The sequence below is a fragment of the Prionailurus bengalensis genome, chromosome B2 (assembly GCF_016509475.1).
Source record: "Prionailurus bengalensis isolate Pbe53 chromosome B2, Fcat_Pben_1.1_paternal_pri, whole genome shotgun sequence".
Lineage (NCBI taxonomy): Eukaryota > Metazoa > Chordata > Mammalia > Carnivora > Felidae > Prionailurus > Prionailurus bengalensis.
In genome coordinates, this window is record NC_057349.1 from 20,879,781 (window position 1) to 20,895,285 (window position 15,505).

Below are 15,505 nucleotides of genomic sequence, written 5' to 3' on the forward strand. Positions count from 1 at the left end.
AATGGTGGGAAGAGGAAGCAGCAGCTGAGAGAATGTCTTTTTTGCTGGCTTGGGAAGCTGAGTGCATGGTGATGGCAGTTGCAGGACAGGGGCACAGAAAGGGTGGCAGGCTTAGGGACATGATGAAACACATTTCTACATGCTGAACTTGAGAGGTCCCTGGGACTCTGAAGCACCAACATTCCAAGGGCAGTTTGGACGGTCTGGAGACAGAAAGAGGGAGAAAAGGAGAAAGAAGATTCTAGGTTAGATATACAGATTTCACAGACAACCCCTCAATGACAAATTGAAGCTCTGGGGCGACATGGGTTGCCACAGAGAGTGAGGAGAAGGCATGAGGGCCAAGGGAGGGGCCCGAGAAAGCAAAGCAGAAAAATCAAGAGCACAAACGCCACAGGGACATGAAGCTCCCAGAGAAGAGACATAGCAGAAAGACCATCATGGAGCATTCCTCCCCAAATGCCAGGACTGACCAAAAACACACAGGGCTGGGAGCAGGTAATGGGTCTATTGGAAATACTTCAGAATTGTGCCTGGCTATCGTAAAAAGCTCGGAATTTAAAAAAAATATATATTACTTATTTTTGAGAAAGAGTATGAGCAGGGGAGGGGCAGAGAGAGAGGGGACAGAGGATCCAAAGCAGGCTCTGCACTGACAGCAGCAAGCCTGATGTGGGGCTCGAACCCACAAACCATGAGATCATGACCTGAGCCAAAGTCGGACACTCAACAGACTGAGCCACCCAGGTGTCCCTATTCTATTTTTTAAAGTTTACTTATTTTGAGAGAAACAGAGACAGCATGAGTGAGAGAGGGGTAGAAAGAGAGAGAGAGAGAGAGAGAGAGAGAGAGAGAGAGAGAGAGAGAGAATCCCAAGCAGGTCCCACTCTGTCAGAGTGCAGAGCCCCATGCAGGGCTCAATCATGACCTGAGCCAAAACTAAGAGTCAGACGCTTAACCCCCAGGCACCCCCAAAATCTCAGAATTTCAATAGAGAGAGAAAACAAAGCATTGCCACCTTCTCCTGCAAATAACCACTTCCCCTCTACCCTCTGACAGGGGGGAAGCCAGTCAGGGGGAGGGAAGGCAGTGAGACTGCAAACACCACTTTCAGGAATTCTGTCCCTGCAGGGGAGGTGTGAGGAGGGGAGGGTCAGAGAAGGCTCCTGTGGGAGGCGGGCAGACAAAAGAATGTTTAAATGCTCTTGGGAAGGAGACGCAAGACAGGCAAACGGGAACCTGTCCAGGAGAAGGCAGATAAGTGGTCGCTGGGCAGCAGAAGCTTTTCCACATGACAAGAGGAAAGGAAAGGATGCTCCTCAGAGAAGCTTGGAAGCATAGCAGTGGGAAAACCTTCAGGAAGCAGTATGGGGACATCTGGACATCCGACAGTGCCCAACGTGGTGACAGCTGACATGCCTTGAGAGAGGAACTTGGTGGTTTGGGTTTTCTTCTGTTTTGTTTTCACTACAAAGGAGGCACGATGGACAGTGATGAACTGTGCCAGCACCCTTGCCCTATCCCCTCTGCCAGATGCTAGAAAAATTCTCCAAGTAGAGGGGGCAGGAGGAAGGGGACCATGGGAAGAAAACACTTAAAAACGAACTTGAATAAACACACATGCGCACGCACACCAGTAAGAACAGCTATGTGTGCGGGTTCTTGGGCCAGCATCAAAACAAGTGGTCCAGGCTCAGAAACGTTCACTGTGGCAACTGGTGACACACAGGAAGCTTCTGGAACACAGGGTAATGCTCAGAACTGACAGAGGTAATGGCCCCAAGCGAGAACCTGATCAACACTGAGCGAAGCTGACCAGCACTGGCAGGCCTGAGCAAGCCAGGGACACGGGCCAGGGTGCAGGCTGCAGGAGGCAGGCCAGACCAGCAGCCCCCAGGCCCAGCGAGGCACGCTGTGGCCTGGCTGCGGTCATCAGAGGCCGCTGAAAGCATCTTCTTGGTCTGAAATAGAAGGGTCGTTTGGAAAAGGCCAGCCAAGGAGAGCCTCTGAAGAAAGCCTATACAAGCTGGGAAATGATTACCAGCCCAGAGTACTTCCAGAAAGGAAGTTGTCAAGACATTCTGGAACTGGTCGCTTAGGAGCAAGTTACCCACTTTCCCTGAGATTTGTGGAACGTTTGCCAGCCTGTCTGCCTGCTGTCTCCCCACCTCGCTTTATCCACACATTTTCAATTCAAGCATCCATGTGAACTACAGTCTCGTGGGCCTCATTCTTCCTGGCATTTTTCTACCTATTTTTAAATTTCTGTCTATCTTCAGTTAATTTTTCAGTGTCTTTGGGGACACTCTCCCTTGACCTTTCCCTCTACATGTATGCCTGCTAAGAGTCACATGCTCTAAATCAGTCAGTCATCTCCCAAATGGGGTCCACAAAGCCCTAGGGGAAGGACAAAGATTTTTCTGGAGGGGGTATAAGCACGGAGGACTTCTAAAAGTAGATTACATTTCCAGAACCTGTTTCTATACGAATTCTTTCCTAAAACTGACGAGGCAGAGATTGTGCTGGGTCTCCCTTCCTACCTCCCCTTTCACCTCTCCCCTCCTGAATCTTTTTTTTTTTTATTTTTTAATGTTTATTTATTTTTGAGAGGGAGACACAGGATCTGAAGCAGGTTCCAGGCTCTGAGCTGTCAGCACAGAGCCTGACACGGGGCACGAACTCAAGAACCATGAGGATCAGGACCGGAGCCAAAGTCAGCCGCTTAACCAACTGAGCCACCCGGGTGCTCTCCCCGACTCCTGGATCTTAAAGCACACTGACAGGAGCGTGAAAGCCTCTGGGGTGCCAAATAAAAAGAGTAATTTGAGAATGTATTCCCAAGACAGAGGCCTGAGGAGCAAAGCACAGAAATGTTTTCTTTATAATAAATAGAGGAGCGCCTGGGTGGCTCACTCAGTAAGCGTCTGACTCGTGATTTCGGCTCAGGTCATGATCTCAAGGTTCACAGGATTGAGTCCCACATTGGGCTCTGTGCTGTTAGCGCAGATTAAGATTCACTCTCCCCACCCACCCCCGCTTGTGCGCTCTGTCTCTCAAAATAAACATTTTTTAAAAGTTTATAATAAGTAGAGATATGATATAATAAGGGGAGGAGGAGTCTTATTTCTGTCGGATGACAAATTCGCTGCACAGCCCTTGCTTTTCTGATCTATATACCCCAGATTTAAATCCAGAAGTTAGATGGTTGCCTGAAGACACATGTTAACACATTTTTTAAAATTGAAAGCCAAAGTGACCACTTCTGATTTGCTTTATAAGGAGAACTGGTCCTGTCACTATTTGTCTTATAATGGTGGATGTTTTCCAAATAGGAAAATCCATAACTTCAACATTTTGAAGAAAATATATTTAAAGCATGTATACAATGTTACAAGGCATGGAAGACTGCACCTTTAAGACTATTCAAATTTATTTTTAAAAAATCTTTAATTGTTCACACAAAAATGTGTGAAGGGGTCCATAGTCCTTTAGCATATACATGGCAGATGGTATTGAGATCATGTGACTTAATCATTTTCCCACTTTGTGCCAGTATACACAATAGTATACACTTGAGTTTCTTCTTACTCAGAGTTTACAGACAGTCTAGCTGGAAAGACTAATGTATGAACTGGGGAGTTTGTTCCATACTGGATGCAAAGAATGACTCTTCTTTGTCTAGTGTCCTCAACTAATTGTTACCAAGCCTCTGCCCAAGTGTACTTGGAGGTCTGAATTCAATTGTTTGAGCTCTGGCAACATTCTTCCAAGGACTCCATCTTATTCCACTGATTCAAGAAATATACTCCAGACTTGTCCAAAGAGCACCTGTACACGACAGGGTGAGCCACGCTTACAACCATTGATCGTCACTCTCCATCATTTCTAATGGGTCATAATTATCGCATGTTATTTGTCTTCTTGCCATGTGTACATACATATGCAAATACACCGTCTGATGAAAGAATGTGCCTGGATTTCTCTGGAAGGGCCTAAGTGAGTCAGTGTCTAAAATGGAGTTACACCTCTAAAACAGTTATCAAATATTTAGGGGTGAGGTGCTTCAAGCTATACTTGAAGCAGGCACCCCAGCCTGACATAATTTCATCAAAATGACTTTGGATTAAAAAAGTAAGTCAATGTACCACAGTCAGCAATCCAGAAGGTGGGCAAATCATGCCAAAGATAAATGTGAGCCCACCAATCAGCAGAAAGGAAGGAGAGCTCAAGAAGGGAAATGCCAAGATCAAATGATTTATGGGATTCTGGGTAAGAAATCTTGGTATTGCCATAATGAAAGTGATAAACATTCCATAGGCGTTAGGAAATATGAATTCCAGAGAAGTTCTACCAGTATCTACTATTTACTAAATCGAGAGTCTTCATTCCAACCTAACACACAAATATGCCAGAGTTGAATGTAGTCTTGACCTGTTTTGGATAGAGCAGGCTCGGCTGAGAAAAAGTAGCTAAGTGGCACACCACACGAGGCAAATGGCCCCTCGGTTTACTAACGGCAATGCAAGCAAACAGATCCCTCCTCTGACTGAGGAGTCTAACAGATTCCTCTTGGAGCTCTGTCGCAGCCTGCAACAATTCATCTGTCAAAAAAGTGCATGAATGGGAAAAATCCAGTGTTCGAGCCAAGGACTGTGTTGCAAGTGTCTAAGATTGTTGAGAGCCGGCCAAACACGCCTTTATGGATTGTTTTCACTCTCTTGGCTTTGTAGCACCTCATCCCTAAATACTTGATAACTGTTTTAGAGGTGTAACTCCATTTCAGACACTGACTCACTTAGGCTCTTCCAGAGAAATCCAGGCACATTTTTCCAACAGATGGTGTATTTGCATATGTACACCTGGCAAGACGACAAATAAACACATTTTCCTTTTACTAAGAGCTGATCCATATTCAGCTATTCAAAGACGGACTTCCCTGACTCCTTACTTTTGTTTCCTCCCTGATGCTGCCTCCTTCCATTGGCCTTCTACTTCTCCCCAGTGTCTCCATCAGAAGGCTAGTGGAAAGGAAACACAAGGAAGGAAACTGAACTCAAACTAGTTAATTTAGCTCCATACAGTAGCTCTGGGGAAAAGGCTCAGGAGAGAAGGATGTGAAAACTATTACCAGTGTCTGGGAATTGTTTGGGGGATCTTAATTACTCCCATTCTTCCTACTTTGAAAGGTCGGGAGTGATTAACAGCTGGATGTTCAGTGGAATGGATGGTCAAATTGGTGGATCCTCAAGGAGATCCTTCCTTCTGACCCTGACCTGGGTCCCCTGCATGGGGTTTTTTACCTGATGCTCTAAGTGAGCACTATAAACCATCAATCACTGCTTTTCTCTCTACTTCCTGGGCTGTCTCAAGAAATGCTCAGTATGGCAGGCTTGTTGCTAGAGCTGTCTGTTCAAGGCCGACTGAATCACAAACACAACATTTGATGCCCATACACAAAATTATCTCTAACTCCCAGAAGGGCAACCTGCTAATTGATAACCTGCCTAGAGTAACAGGTGCTGGTCAGGAGCATGGCATGGCATGGCATGGCATGGCACGTGAGGGCCTTTACTAAGGAAGCATTGCCAACGATGTGAGCTGAAAGGTTTCCGGAGGGATTTTATTTAAAAAAAAAAAAAAAAAGGAAAAACAGACTAAAGAAGGGAAAAGCAGCTGTTTGGAAATAAACTGTAAAACATCTGTAGCACACGACTAGAATTCTCTAAGTATGAGCATGAACTTTTAAAGGGACCTCATCTTTCACAAACACCACCCCAACTGCCCAGCATACACCAAAGGCAACCGATCCTTGGCAGTCCCCCGGGCACGAAGGAGAAGAGGCGTGCCCAGATGAGCCATCACAGGGGAAAGGCCAGTTTCCCTGGCAGCCATGGAGCATAACTGTCCTTTGCTGCACCAGGCCACAAAGAAGGGACAGCTCAGAGAAATAGTAGCTATAGGGCAGTACTGTCTCATCGTGGATGGTGCATAAAGAATGGAACACACTCAGACTGGCTCTGCCTCTACTGGGAAGCCTCCACTTACGCTTTCTGCTTTCTCTCGACTCTTTGGGGGTATGCTAGTTAGCAAAAGGGCAAACACACTTTCCATACAGTTTCTCTGTGTTTTTGTTTGGTTTTTTTTTTTTTTTTTGCATCACTGCAATAGAATTTAGAGATTTTTTTTTTTTAAATCAAGGTTCAAGGGTCTAAGTAGCTCGATTTATTTTTCAGTAACTAAGTTACCAGAAACTTGTAGCGTGGCTGTATTTATTTTCTGAAGAAGGCTCCAAGTTGGCAGAGGGGTCCTTGGAAGGACATATTTCTTCACGTTCTCTTGATCTCAGTGTGTGGAGATTCGCTTAACAGCTGGTTTATGTACAAGTGTTTTTTTCAGCCACGTCCTCCCCCTCCATAAACAGACTTTTTTCAGGCAAAAGAAGTCTGCGAGACACAACAAAATACGAGGCTCCTCACGCTTCTTCCAGCAGCAGACACAGTAAGAGTTTAGGACGTTCATCAGGTTGCATGCTTTCCATTAATTCCTTTAATAGCTTAAGGGCAAATGTGTTGAAAATAAAAGATGTCTCTTCTCCCTGTCCCCTAAGGAGGCCTTTTCCAGGCTTATCATCACTCAAAAGGCAATCATCAAGATGCAAAATCATGAGAAATGCCAATTTTACTAAGTGTTTGACAATTGGGAAGGTCAAACAGGAACGAAACCCTTTTGTCATTTACCAAAAAAAGCAGGTAACAAGGAGACTAGTTGTGATGCATACAAAGAAGTAAATTAACCATTCTTTAAGCCATATAGATTTTTTAATGACAGCTATAATTCCTTGCATTTTTTAAACATCATTTATTTGAAGAGTGCCAAACTCTGTGAATTCAGTCTCCTCTCCCTCGACAGCACTGGTGGCAGGAGATGGGCGCTCTTTTGGTAAATACTGAAAGTGGACCATCGCCGAAAGCTATCTGGTATACCATCACACTCTTGAAACTCCAGCCCTCCTCTGGCTGCCTAGAACAGGTGTCTAGGGAGGAAATCTGTTCTCTCTGGAATTCATCTCAACTTTCTCGTCTCCATGACTACTCCTCTCGGTTTGCCAGTAAAGCATTAGCTATCCCTTGCTAAGTAGGTGGCAGATGGTTCTAGGGACTTCCCCTCCCAGGACTGAAAAGTTCACCTCAGACTCTAAGAAACACAGACACTCCTTCACTTCCTCACAGCACACTCTGGAGCCCTGGGAAGGGGGACCCAAAGTAGGAGGCAGCCCATCTCTGTGGAGACAACTGGTCCCTCCCTCCCTCAGCTGCTTCTATAAGCTCAGGGTTAGCATCCTACTGAGGAATAAGAGGATTTCTTACACTTCTTCCAAGACAAACTTCCTACACTTCCTTCTCTTTCATGTTTGATCTTCCCCCATGCTTGTGTCAAATACTATCATCGAAAGTTCAAAGGATTTTGTAAGAAAAAGTGATTTTTGCCAAACGTGTTAATTAAAAAAAAAGAAAAAAAAAACCTATGGAAAAAATATTTGAGTTGAGGCATGAATTAAAAAAAAAAATTATCCTGACAGAGAAAAGCTTTACTTTGTAACACTTGTGATAACACCCTGGACAATTTAACATTAATCACATGATCTGAGCAAACCTTCAGATACATACAGACCCATTGAACTATATTTGAAGATGGCCAATGGATTTGTTTTAAAAGAAATTATCAGTAAAGATTGCTAACATTCACATTTAAAAAAAATTTTTTTAATGTTTATTTTTGAGAGAGAGACACAGAGCACAAGCCTGGGAGGAACAGAGAGAGAGAGGGAGACACAGAATCCGAAGCAGGCTCCAGGCTCCGAGCTGTCAGCACACAGCCTGACGCAGGGCTCGAACTCATGAACTGTGAGATCATGATCTGAGTGGAGATGGGATGCTTAACCGACTGAGCCACCCAGACGCCCTGCGACCTTTCACATTTCTTAGAAAATAAGATGAATTTAGATAATAAGCAGGGGGGGTGCAAGAAGATGCGTCACACATTTAATGATGAAATGCAAAAATGTCTCTAATCACAAAAGCAAAGTGAAGAAGGAAAGAACATTTTAGGTGTCTGTGTGCGTTACAGAATGTGAAGGTTAGAAATAACAGCACCTTAAATTTTTAAATATACAAAATGATTGACCCAAATTGCTAAAGAATGTTCATATCCACTTAGCAGATAATAAAAAATACTGAATTTTTTTAAATAAAAAGATTAAAGAATGAAAATCAAAAGGAACCGTTTCTCTATGTAAAGGAAAATAAATGGCAGAGAGAAATCAAATAAAAATTGGAACTTTTCAGACCAGAAAGATAGGGCCTTAAAAAGAATCCAGCAGAGGGGCGCCTGGGTGGCTCAGTCGGTTAAGCATCCAACTTTGGCTCAGGTCTTGATCTCGCTGTTCGTGGGTTTTGGGCCCCGCGTCGGGCTCTGTGCTGACAGCTCGGAGCCTGGAGCCTACTTTGGATTCTGTGTCTCCCTCTCTCTCTCTCTGCCCCTCCCCAGCTCGCACTCTGTCTCTCTCCCTCTCTCAAAAATAAATATTTTAAAAAAATGTTTTTAAAGAATCCAATAGAAATATACAACAGCATGGAGGACGGGAACATCCACTGTTTTGAGAACTTCACAGGTTATCTCCTTAAATTTTCACAATGGTCTTACCAGAAAGGTATCTTCATTTCAGATTCTCAATCATGTTTCTCTCTCTTGGGGCATAAACCACTCCATCTCATCTAGATCCTTCCCAGGGATAACTGAAACACAGCAAGTCTCCCCCAGCATAGCCACATACTCCCATCCTCTCTGGTACATACCCCTTCTCTCTCCTCCCCTCCACAAGCCAGATTCCAGGAAAGTTGTCTCAACTCTAGGTCTGCATTTCCTAACCTCTTATTCTTCCCCTTGCCCATCGCAACTTGACTTTTGCCTTGATCTCTCCATCCAGTCAATCTCGGTAGTCAATGATCTCCATGTTGCAAAATGTGATGGACAATTTTAAGTTCTCCTACCGCTCTGTCAGCAGGATTTAAAACTGTTTGTTGCTCCCTCTTCCTCCATACACCCTCTTCTCAATGCCCCTGGTTTCTCTCCCACCTCCCTGGCTGCCGCTCAGTTTCCTTTGTCAGTTTCTCTCCTAGGCCCTCCTCCCTCTCACTCTGTATTCCTCCCCTGGGTGAGTGCATCTATGCCCATTGTTTCAGTTACCTCGCAACACTCATGGCACCAAGTTCTATGCCCATCCCACATCTCTCCTGACTTGAGATCTCTAGAAAACCAGTGAGTACACAACAATTTCTCCTGGGTGACTCAAAGACCCCTCAAAACTCAACATGATCATGATCCAAATTGTAATCTATCCCCCACCAACCCGGTATTCCAGATTTCCCTATCTCCACGAATAACACTCCCTCCGTCCAAGGTCTGCCGGCTAGAAACCTATGCATCAATCACCCTCCAAACCCCCCTCTTGCTTGCTCCTTCACCCCTTATCCATCACCATGTCCTGTCCATTTACCTCCTAAATCTCTCAAATTCATCCACTTCTCTCCATCTCCTCTGCCATTCAAGCCACCGTTTTCAACCCAGCTACTAAAATCACTTTCCCAGTGGGCTCCCCATCCACTCCACCCCCCTCCATTCTGTCTTTTCTCTGCACCAAACCACAGTGATCTTTTCTGAAATGATTTTGGACCAAGTCAGCCCCCCACCACCAATCACTTGAAACCTTCCCCATTGCTCTTGGGATAAAGGTTAAAACCCCAGATACAGCCTGCAAGACTTTGTACTTACCACCCCACCTTTCGGTTCCACCCAAGTTCTACATCTTCTGCTGACAAAGCCTTCAGCCAGGTGCCATTTATTCCAGGATAGCATCCCAGAGTGCCCAGTCTTGCTTGATAGCTTTTGCTCTTTTGAGCACTTAACTTCAATATGACATTATACTCAGTACTAAAATTACTTGGTTGATATGTCTGGGTTTTTTTTTTTATTTTTTTTTATTTAACTGCATCCCCGGGCACAGTTCTTAGCACTCGATACACAATTGTTAAATGAACAAATGAATGAGAGACTCACTTAAATAACATGCTAATTCAGCTGGTGACAGAAGTCTGATTCAGAGGAAAACCTATCAAATGCTAAAGGTCATGTTCTTTCCGCTACACCACACCACCTCCCACAGCAAATGCTCGCTGTGCAGTTGTTGAGCCTGAATCCATACAAATACAGTAAAAACGGACTAACAGAGTCTTTGTCCACATCACCACGGGGCATGCCTTGAGCATGGCAGAAACAGCCACATGACACGTACGAAGGAGCGTGGGTTTTTGCACTTATCGGCTATGTGAACTTCAGCATGTTAATCCTTCTGTGCCTCAGTTTCCTCATCTATAAAGTGGTAATAAGGAATTTGGTGAGAACTAAATAGACTGCAAATACTCTCTTGACTCTTGAATGCTAAGCATCCAATGAGAAGGGGCCAGAAGAAGCAGTGGAAGTAGCTTTCATGACAGTGTTAGGGCAAATAAAAATAGTCCCATAGTGCATTACACTGTTTGGATGAGAAAGTTGCTAAGAGATACAGGTTAACGATATAGTCTCGCATTTAACAGATATTTATTGATCACTTACTAAGTAGAAGCTGTTTGGGATATAAAAAAAAAGGGCTTTAGGCGAATTCAAGGATTAAGGAAAACGAAGACTTTGAAGGGTCTTCCTTGACTTTTTAAAAAAACACTAAAGGGGCGCCTGGGTGGCTCAGTTGGTTGAGCATCCAACTTTGGCTCAGGTCATGATCTCGTGGTCCATGGGTTCGAGCCCCGCGTCGGGCTCTGTGCTGACAGCTCAGAGTCTGGAGCCTGCTTCAGGTTCTGTGTCTCCCTCTCTCTGACCCTCCCCCATTCATGCTCTGTCTCTCTCTGTCTCAAAAATAAATAAACGTTAAAAAAAGTTAAAAAAAAATAAATAATAAAAAACACTAAAAACACTACCGCGGTGGGCTAACAGTCTGGTACCAGCAACACACACCAGATGTGAGATTGAATTGGTCACAGAAACTCAAGGGTTGAGAAGATCCTGATTCCCCAGAATAAGTCATGACAAATTAGCCAAGTAGAAGGAGCACAGAAATAAATTACTGGGCGTGTGCACTATCTAGATTCTACTTAATTCTCTCTCTCTCTCTCTCTCTCTCTCTCTCTCTCTCTCTCTCTCACACACACACACACACACACACACACACACACACACACACAACCACAAACAGCCTATGAAGTAAGGTGGAATGAGGTGAACCAGAGAAGCAAATTGGTTGCCCAAAGGCAGCCTGTGGTTTCAGGGCGGAAAGACCATAACGCACCCAAACACTCTCACCAGACACCACAAAAAGACACCGCGAGCACCAACGAGGTACCAGAGAGAGCTGTTTTCTCATCAATCCCTTCTTGACCTCAGATGGCATCTCTCTGCTATTTAAGTGTCCTTCGCCACTTTGGTGCCCCTGACCGTACGATGGGGAGGGTGGGCTCACAAGGACGCAATGTGGATAGAGGTACTGCAGCTGAGAACCCTGTGGGAAACGTAGAGCTCTCTGCGAGAGTAGTAACGTTTTTCTCATCATTGTTGTTAAGTACACAATTTGCACATTAAAAGCTCATTAGAGAGTAAACCCACCCGGGTGAGGAGTGGAGGCAGTAACTTGAGAGTCCCCCAGGGGGCACCATGGTAACTTGGCACGTGGAGGCCACACAGTATCAGGTTACTTGGGCAGCCACCACAAACACCTGCAGGGCTGTAACCTGGGTCTTAGGGAAAGTGCTTGGGTCCTCTTGATCCACTCCATGGGGAGACCCACAGGGGTTCAGAAATTGCCAAGACAATCCGCCCAGCAACCCCCGAGGCATGAATTACTACTCCCCAAGAAGCAGAGTTGTGTGGCATGCCTAACGTGACATGAAATCAGAAATACTTGAATACCTACATGTTTGAGGCACTTGTCTATGAGCTTGGGGGAAAACAAAAAAGTTGCACAGTACCTGCCCTCGGAATGTTTATGATCTTGTTGGAGAAGGCAGGCATGAATAGAGAAAATAATCCATGAAGCAAGATGACTGGATACCAAATGAATGTCGGGGAGAACAGAAACCACAGACAGTGTGCCCTCCTCGCATCCCACACCGAAAAACAAGTTCTGCCCCTGACTCAGTGAATCTGGGAAGTTGCTTCATAAGACCAGACTCCAGCAAAGCATGGAGGGTTAAAGCAAATCATCTCAAACTCTTTTCTAGGTCTAACATCCTAAGACTTTAACATCAGTTCCAATTTCTCTACTTCTCTCATGCTTTTTCTGTCACTCATGTTAAGAAACTTACAACTGTACAGCCACAGAAACAATGTCTAGAGAGCAGCTCCAGGTCTGCTCATTTAGATGCTTCGGATTCTGTGTCTCCCTCTCTCTCTGAACCTCCCTTGCTCACACTCTGTCTCTCTCTCTCTCTCAAAAATAAACAAACAATAAAAAAAAATTTCTAATAAAGAAAGAAAGAACAAAATAGAACATTTGGTGCATTGCACTCAATACATGCCGGCTGTTAATAACGTTTGTATTTTCACGTTACACTTCCCTATAGTGTACATTTATCCTGTGTATCCCACTGCTTTGAGATGAGGGTACCCAGAAGGTAAGTCACGTCTTCTGTAACACACCTCTCCCGACAAAGTTCCATACTGTGCTCTGAAGGTCAGCCGACAGTCAGCAAACAGTTATTTAAAACACTTTGCAAATGGTACAGCTGCTTGCTCCGAGGAGATGCACGTCTGAATACGAGCATGTAACCAGACTTTTGAACTAACAGGTAATGTTCCTCATAGAAAAGTTATTTAGCACTCCTTTTGGGAAGGAGGGAAAACACAAGGGCAGTGCTATCACTAACGCTCTGCAAGCCAAAGAAAACACTAACGTATACAGCCTCGTCTCGGGTGGGGGCCCTGAAGAGGCTTGGTAGGCTGGAAGTCACGGCTGTGCAAGCAAGCGGCCTCCCAAAAGGTCACTCCCTGAGTGGCTCCAGCTCTAAATATAAAGGTATGTTTGCACAGAGTACTAATTTGGTAGTTCTCATGTGTTTACTAGGGTTTTATACTTTACTTTCAGCATTTTGTTCCCTGTGCATTAGAAAAAAAAAATGATGATTCTAGAAAGATACAGTCTTCATTAGGTTTGTGTGCTTGTTTTATTTTAATATTGGCCTAACTTCCACTCTCTCTTCCCAGCTTCTCTCTCCTGCCGAACCCTTCCCAAACCTGCAAGTGCCAGAAGTCTGCGAAGAAACAAGGCACTTCCTATCTTTATTCTGTATCTTCCATTTTCCAGTACATGTACTAGAGCAAGAGAGTGGGCATTCCATTTGACACAGAGTCACTCTGGGCCAGCTTTAGCATGCTTTAAAGAAAGCGCTCTTATAAAGCAAGTATTCATGTATTACTTGCATAACTTTTTAAAACCACAATGTGTCAAAATGCATCCAGTCCACTGTCTCCTAACCTGATGGCTATTTGAAGTACACCTGCAAAGGTGTGTGTGTCTCTGTACAATGCACATGCAGGGTAAGTGTTAACAGTCTGAAGCTCAAGTGCACCCAGGGGCACCTGGAAGCACTCAGACCTGATCTGGTCAACTCAGCCAGCGCCTATGTCCCCCTTCACCTTGCCAAGTACCCTGACGCAGAAGATGCCTGCCCATTCTGAGGACAACCTTCTCAGGTGGACGATACCCTTCCTTGATCAGGGGCATAGGAAACACTCCACTTCCGTGCGAGAACCCTAAGGTAAGGCTGTCCTTTAGAATGTGGAATTTAAGAAACAAAACAGATGAACATTTAGGAAGGGTGGGGGAAGAGGAGAGAGGAGACAAGAGACTCTTAATGAGAGAGAACACACTGAGGGTTGATGGAGGGAGGTGGGTGGGGGACAGGCTGGATGGGTGAGGGGTATTAAAGGAGGGCACTTGCTGTGATGAGCACTGGGTATTGTCTATAAGTGATGAATCACTGACTTCTACTCCAAAACCAATACTGTACTGTATGTTAACTAAAATTTATTTATTTTTTTTCAACGTTTATTTATTTTTGGGACAGAGAGAGACAGAGCATGAACGGGGGAAGGGCAGAGAGAGAGGGAGACACAGAATCGGAAACAGGCTCCAGGCTCTGAGCCATCAGCCCAGAGCCTGACGCGGGGCTCGAACTCACGGACCGCGAGATCGTGACCTGGCTGAAGTCGGACGCTTAAGACTGCGCCACCCAGGCGCCCCCCATAAAATTTAAATAACATTAAAAAAAAAAAAAAAAGAATGCTAAGGAGCCATTCCTAGCCCCACAGCATAAATAATTTCTGGTTATGACCTCCTCATATTGTAGTAATATGAGTGCCTGACATTAAGAAAAACTCTGAGACTAGATATTCAAGTTGTGGCCAGATTAAAATCGCAAGGACTTGGGGCGCCTGGGTGGCGCAGTTGGTTGGGCGTCCGACTTCAGCCAGGTCATGATCTCGCGGTCCGTGAGTTCGAGCCCTGCGTCAGGCTCTGGGCTGATGGCTCAGAGCCTGGAGCCTGTTTCTGATTCTGTGTCTCCCTCTCTCTCTGCCCCTCCCCCGTTCATGCTCTGTCTCTCTCTGTCCCAAAAATAAATAAAAATGTTGAAAAAAAAATTAAAAAAAAATTCGCAAGGACTTGATTATCACTCTACTAGAGGTCTTCATTTTTTTTATAGATGTCTTTCCCTTCTCTTCACTCCTCCATCATAAAGTAACTAGAGTATGGTCCTGAGGGGCTTCCCATATCAATAAAAATAATACTGATAAATCATTGTACTTACACTCTTAGTTTGACAACGACCAACAGTAAAGCCGGGGAATGAAAAATAAGCAATTTTGGTGAATAGACCACCCTGAGGAAACAGCCCTAGTGACTAAATATTTGACTGACACTGTCAGGTTCTTCCTCCTGAAGGTCTGGGAATGGGCAGCGGACTCCCTGGCTAACTAAAAAGAGGCTCTTTGGGAACCATCATTTTTCCTGGATCCAAGAAAGCAAGCTATAAAAGCAAAGCAGAAAACCAAACTTTATGTTACTTTCTGTGTTAATTTCTCTTTTACTATATCAAAGTCTCCATAAAAGTCTCTTTTAAATGTTCTATCCAGTCCCAGACAGTTAAGGCTCTTGGGCCAAAATGGGAAAAAAAATAAAAATAAAAAATAAAAAATAAAAAAAAGAGCATTGGGAGAAGTTCTACCAATGTCTTCATATATAACTTAGGCAACTATCTCAATGACTAAATTCCTTCTTTAAGCCCGTAATTTTGTTTCATCAACTTGAGGAACCACTCCTCAAAATTAAAACCTTTCATTTCCAAACACTGTAAAACTTAACCTTTTTATTCCTGCCCTTGGTTACATAACAAATTAGGGG

The 15,505-nt window shown here is 44.4% G+C and overlaps 1 protein-coding gene across 1 annotated transcript in view; it reads right to left on the reverse strand.

Moving 5' to 3' along the window:
* BMP6 (bone morphogenetic protein 6) overlaps positions 1–15,505 on the reverse strand; it is a 158,980-nt gene that overhangs the window by 89,641 nt on the left and 53,834 nt on the right. The gene's annotated exons all lie outside the window — the stretch shown is intronic.